Below are 6,619 nucleotides of genomic sequence, written 5' to 3'. Positions count from 1 at the left end.
CCTGCTGAAGTCTTTCTGTTTGAAGGTTTGGAAACCCTGCCTTCTGTAATCCAGAAAAATAACAATTCTGTTCCTGAGAATTCTGTACTTCTGTGGAGGTGATTAATTATGCTGACCTTATTCTTTTGCAGTATTGCTCTAGCACGCCAATCAATGTGGCAGGGTACACGTGTTATAATGCGTAAAAATTTAACTCTTTAATCCAGAAATAAAATTTCATTTGCCAAATGGAAGAAGTCTTGTTTCCTCTTTGTCTCTGGGTTTGTACATCATAGTAATAAGTAATCTGCTAAAGAACAGATTTCTGAATTGATCTTTAATAACAGCCCTATTTGCAACAGAATGCCACCCTTGTGGTATTCAGAAGAAAATCCACGCTGCACAGCAGGGAACTGTCACTCGGCTGAGCTGCTGTAATCGTTTTCCCAAGTTTTTATGGGCAAATCTGGTCTTGTGGTAGTTGGCAGGCTGAGTGTGGCTGCTCCAGTTCATTTTGTTTGCTAGGTCTTTTGGCTAGGACTGGCATCTACCCAGAGCTGTAGACTTCCTAACCAACAGACTAATCTAAATGCATCGAGATTAGCACCAGAGGGAAAATTGCAGCAGGATGTACTCCTCCTGCTTCTCTGGTTCCCAGTTGCCTACATACCGCAGCCATCTGGACTGTACGACAATGCAGATAGATGAGTGATGCTATCAGATGTTCTCTTAAGGGATGCTCCAGTGCTGTGTACCGGCAAATAGAGAGAGCCACAGTAGCGCACCAGTAATGCACTTCAGCCTGCAGCCGATGCTTAATTGTGCTAATCACAGTCTGCACACTAAGAAATATAAAGTTTGGGTATTTGAAATATTTTTACTGATGTTATTGTTTTGGAGACGAAAGTAGCACAGACAACTGAGCTGGGAAATCTGTGGGAGTACCAACAGTTGAGTTGTAGCCTTGCTTCTTAGTCACAAAACCATCTTTCTTCTCCCCATCTACCCTGTGAACTTGATTTGCGTGGATACAGCTTAAAATGCATGAAAGGCAGCTTAGGAAATAGTTACTGCTCCTAATTTTGTTTGTATAAGAAAGTGTTACTTTGTGTGTTTAACCTGTGTCAGAATGGCAAAGTTGCTTTAGGCAATGAAAGAAAGCTGACACTTGTGAAATATTAAAATTATTTTAAGCCATTAGTCAGGTAGTTTTTTACTTTATTTCTGACTTTTAGAGCCCTGGGACTGGATCACATCTTTCCTTTGCGAGCTAGCTCAAGGAGTTGGAGCAGAATACAAGAAAATACAGTTTTCAAGCAACTTCCCATTCAGTTACTGTGGTGTGCGTGAGCAGAGCACCCCTGACATAAATCACTTAAACAGGCGTGCCCATTTGAGTTGCTGCTGCTTTGTTTCCTGGTGGCTGTCATAGTCGCTACATGTGCCTGTGCCTCCCCCCTGTTCAGTCAAGCCAGCTGTAGAAAGGTAACAGTAAGGGTAAGGGGGACTTTCTCTTTTTTCAGCCAATGCTTAGTTTCCTTTGGGACTATGGAAACTCTGACCTGATGCACAGAGCAGGAAGAAGTCCAAGTACTTCACTGACAGTATCATGAATGCTTCAAACCGCTTTTAACATAAGATGGTTTTTTGTTTTTCATTTGCTGTAATCTCAGAGGGAATATGTCTTGTTTCTCAGAGCTGTTTGTTTGGTTAAGACCGCTAAAATGCACTATCTCTCTCTATGGGATAATAACCCAGAGGAAGATTTTCTCAGAACTGTTAACAATCATTCTTATTCCCTTAGGAATTTCTTGGCTGTGTTAGTCACAGCATACCCTCACAGTTGCTGGACTGGAGCATGAGTTACGTTGGAGATTTGCAACTTTCACATATGCTGTGAGTCTGTGCGTGCCTGTTTGCAGGCAAGAAATGGATCAGAACCATGACATGCATTACGGGATGGGAAATACCGTTGTTTATTACTCATGGATATTAGCATAGAGAAGACTTTGATATATTTATTACTGCCATTCTACTACTTGAAAAACTCATAATTTAGCCATTATTTATCATGTGACCATGGCATAGTTTAAAACTTTAAAGTATATTTCAAAGATTATATGATTTTTAAAAAATGCTCGTCACAAACAAACTTATATACAGAAAGGATTGTATATGTGTACATATATCAATAAGACTTTTTAAAAATCAATTTGAGTAGCACACAAATAATCTCCACGTTTATAAAAAACAAGTTATAGCCTCTGAATATAAATAAGTTGTTATAAACCCTTTTACCTTAAAAACAGGACTGAAAACAATGGTTTCATGTGAAAGGGTGTGTAACTGGTAGTAAGGTACTTGGTGTACAACAGCTGATACATTTTCTATAAGCTTTAGCTGTATGTTAACTTCGATGAAACAGGGTCAGACTCAGCGTAGCTGCTGTGGAATTTTTAGCCACTTTTTGCCAAAGAAATGTCCCCCTGGGGTCTGTGCTGAAGAGAACTGTCACCTTGACATCATCTAAGGTGCAGGTCTAGGGTAGAAAAGCCACCATCTTATCTATAAGGACCTGACCCTTAGGATGATAAATCAGATAAGTCTAAAATCCTTTATAACCAATTGATGATAAGCTAATAAATGTTTGATCCTGATACTGAGTTGGTCCTCCAATTTTTTGCCCATCTGCCCGTGTTAGCTTTTGCCGTTGTTCTTGTTCTCAGTGGTTTTCTGTTTTTTCTGACATTCAGAAATTGCTGGAGCAGGTTCCAAAATTCCTTTCTTGCAGACTTGAAATCTGTAAAGGTTCCAGGTGGGCTGCTCACAAGTCATGAGACTATTTTCATGGAGACTGACTAGGATGCTTGCTTGGCTTCTTCCCAAAGAAGGCAGCAAAAAGTTTGTCTCTGCTGGAATACTTCATTTTCTAGTATTAGATCTGTATTTGCTGTGTTATTGGAACAAACAGATAGTAGTACAGCACTGCAGGGGGGCTCAGGGTCTATCTGTATTTACAAGGTAACTTGGGCTATTTTTGGTCGTCCTGAAAGCACCTAAGATGAAAGAGGAAGTGAAGACAGACAGGAAAGTCAGTCAGTAAGATTTCTGTTCTGTAGAAAAGAACTTTTTGAAATGTGAAGCATGTTCAGCTTTAAGAGGATCTTGGATTACAGGTAAGAAAAAATGTTCTCTGGACTGTGATGCTGGACATGTATAATAATGTTCAATGAAGGTGCTAAACCACTGGAAAAAAGTTTTAAAGAATTAATTTTTAACAAGTATGTTGCAGACTGGCAGCTCGTGAATACTAAAGTCTGAATGACTGGTGTTCATCTCAGACTGTTTGTCTGCACGGTAAAAATATGGAGTCTGATGTACCACAGATAGCTGCTTCATCCACTCTCACAAAACCTGCTGCATGATTAGCAATGGGTGTCCCTTACATATCTGAAAGGTAATTGTGCTCAATAGTTTCTTCCCACTTGGAAGGTAACCATGAACTAGAACAAGCAAGGCTCTGATCCAGCAAAGCTCTCAACTACATGCTTAAATTTAAGCATATGAGCCTGTCCCGTTGACATGGGTTGAATTCAATAATACTACTCAGGCTTAAGTACTTTGCTGGACTGGGGCCTGAAGTCAAAATCTGAAGGCAAAGGATGCCTTAGCCCTGGAGATGCTTACTATGGAAAGTTGTTACTGCTAATGTTGAGGTTCTGGTATTACTGAATTTCACTTCCTCTTCATTTTCTCAAGTAATCTTCAAAGGGTGTTCCTCCCACCAGCTCCAACTGCCCGTGTTCTTGGCTTGTCCTCCTCTTATCTTTTCTCACCATTTCTCTTCTAGACATCAGTAGAACTCATTAGTCTTCAATAGCTATAACAGAATTTGTTTATATGCTGTTCAAAAGAAAGTTTGGGAGAGGCAGACCCTCCCAACATAAACTGAGTAAGATAGAAATCACATAGCTTTTTTGAGGATGAGGACTTTTCTGAACAACAGGGAAGTGAGAGGCTTTTCAGCAGTAATGCAACTTAACAGAGAGAGTGTAAATAATGCTAGATAGAAAACGCTTTATTAGAACCACTGGGCATAAAACTAAGCTTTGATTTAAAATCTTGTGATAAGCATCTTCCTGACAAGGTGAAACAGCTTTTCAGGGTTATTGTTTGAAACTGAATAGATGATAATTTTTCAAGGAACAATGGGGTTTTGTTACAATTCTTCCCCCTCCCAGCATAAAACCTGAAATTTCCATATGAGAGAGACCCAGAAACACTTTTTGATCAGCATCAATTTCAACAGGCAGGAGGGACAGAGGGGAAAGAAAGAGGAGGAGAGATGCATATCTCCATTCAGAATGTTCACTGAGAATTGTGATGAAGCAGATCTTTGTGAAATATCACCCTGGTAGGATAGAAGAAATTGCACATACTCTTCCTTAGTGAAAATCACTCAGCTCCATCTTAGTGCAAAGGAGTGATGTGCACACAGGAATCAAAAACTGAAGAGTTCTTCAAGGTGGATGAGAGAATTCCGGTTCAGAGCAGTCATTTGTAACAGGTATCAAGTCATTCATACAGACTGTAGTTGTATAAGAGAATAGAAGAACTGAGATGACTGAGGTGTGTTGCTCACACACCTCATGGTTGCTGCTGGCTTGAAGTTGCTTTTTTTTGACAAAGGGGAGGGCAGCTTCCCCATCACATCATCTCTCATACATCTGGGTATGGGCAGATTTCCTGTTTTCAAATAAATCACCGTTGTTATGAAGAAGTCATTGCCTGTGGCATACTGCAGTCTACAAATTGTGTTAATGACCAAGACGCAGAGTCCAGATTGAGAATAGGACCAAAGAAACAAGTCTGTTCTCTTACTAATATATGAATTTCTCAACGACTATTTCAGCGTTCACAGGTGGGTACAGCATAGTTCATAACATTCCTTTTCTTGGAGGAGAGAATTTGGTTGCAACAAATTTGTGGTAACACTCATAGGACAGAACGAAACAGAGTAGATGGGCGTGTTTTGTGGTTGGATTGTTCACCGAGAGAAGTTATTGTGAGTGTATCAATTGAGTGCTTGACTTCTAATGATTTGTTCTAAACTGTACTGCTGCAGGAAAGCTGTGTTTGTTTGCGTTTTTTAAAACTATGTCAATATTCACATTTCTGTACCTCTAGCCAGACAAACAGATGCAGAAGTTTTGGGTTGATTTTTTTTTTTCCTGGTGTTATTTATGTACTTCATGAATAACCTTCTCAATGATAAAATTCCCTGGTGTTGCCTTTTCTGATGGTGTGTTTAAACCCACGTGTACGTGAACGGATACGTTTTAAATACAATAGTAAATAGATGGAGGAGATTCATGGCTAGATTTGTAAATGACACAAAGGGTTGAAATTCTTAGCCTTCTTTAGGACAATGCAAGTGACTTTAATACGAGGCATGTCACCGTTATCCTAGGAAGCAGGTTATGCTGAAGGTTAAATCTCAATTATTCTTTCTTTTACTGATGTAGCCTCTTGATCAGGGAGCAATGACCAGAATAGTCAGTTGTGTTCCCAGTGGTGGAAGAGAGCAGGATTTTTATCTAGTTCTAGCATGATCCATTCCTTATCTTAGAGCACCTTGAACCTTCATAGGCCAGAATACTAGTAAATGGGGAAATGGCCAGTGCTCTTTTCTGATGTAATGAAAAGAATAGGCAGTTCCATGTTTGCTGAGGAAACCCTGGCCAGTTTCAGGATTGGGAATACGTGGAAAACCATCTTACTTTTTCTGCCCAGTTACTTTGAGCATGTGCTGAGGATATATCCCTGGCACACGTGAGAAAATCATCACTTGTCAGTGCTCTCCAGCTGGATGTGGTGGTTGTTGTTGTCTCTACTGCATTGCTGTTATGCAGTAGATGGAAAAACAGACAGCAGATGATAGTACGTGAAAAACTTCCACGCCTCAGCTTGACATCCCCCTTCACATTTGGATTGCTAAAATGCAGACGTGCGGGAAAGATTCCACTAGCTCGTATTGCTTCCTTATCACAGAAGTCAAATATAGCCTGAGGAAGGCGTTCTGAGACAGGCTGCTTACAACCATGGGAAAAAGAGAAGAATCGGGAATAATTCCATATAGGAGGGAAGATTAGAGTCTGGGAATTGTACTCTGCGTAGATGGTTCTGACACATCCACGTGGAGTGTGCGTGCCTGCACATGGCTGCCCAGGAGCCCACCGAGGGGCCGTGGACTCTGGCTGAGAAGTACCTGGGACTGTATTAGGACATTGGTCTTCTACCAAGGAGACTGCAAAACATTTCCTACAAACTTCCTACAGGCTAATTCCTGTAAAATAAGACATTTCTCTTTACTATGTTTTACTAACTTGTCTCACAGACTATTCTAAAAATTATAAAACGAAACACTGTTCATTCATGTTTCTTGTCAATTCTTATTATATCCTCAGCTCTATCAATCACAATTGTTGCAACTTTGAAGCTCTTCTGCAGCGTTATCACACTGTGAATCATTGCTGTGCTCATGAGTCGGAGCTGTTTTCTTAACAAATGCTGTAGAACCAGAGAGTGGAACATATGCTGTTATGAAAACATTCAACTTTGAGAAAATAGATTTTTTTTT

The sequence above is a fragment of the Buceros rhinoceros genome, unplaced genomic scaffold (assembly GCF_000710305.1).
Source record: "Buceros rhinoceros silvestris isolate BGI_N320 unplaced genomic scaffold, ASM71030v1 scaffold4346, whole genome shotgun sequence".
NCBI classification, from domain to species: domain Eukaryota; kingdom Metazoa; phylum Chordata; class Aves; order Bucerotiformes; family Bucerotidae; genus Buceros; species Buceros rhinoceros.
Note: the sequence above shows the minus strand (reverse complement) of the source record.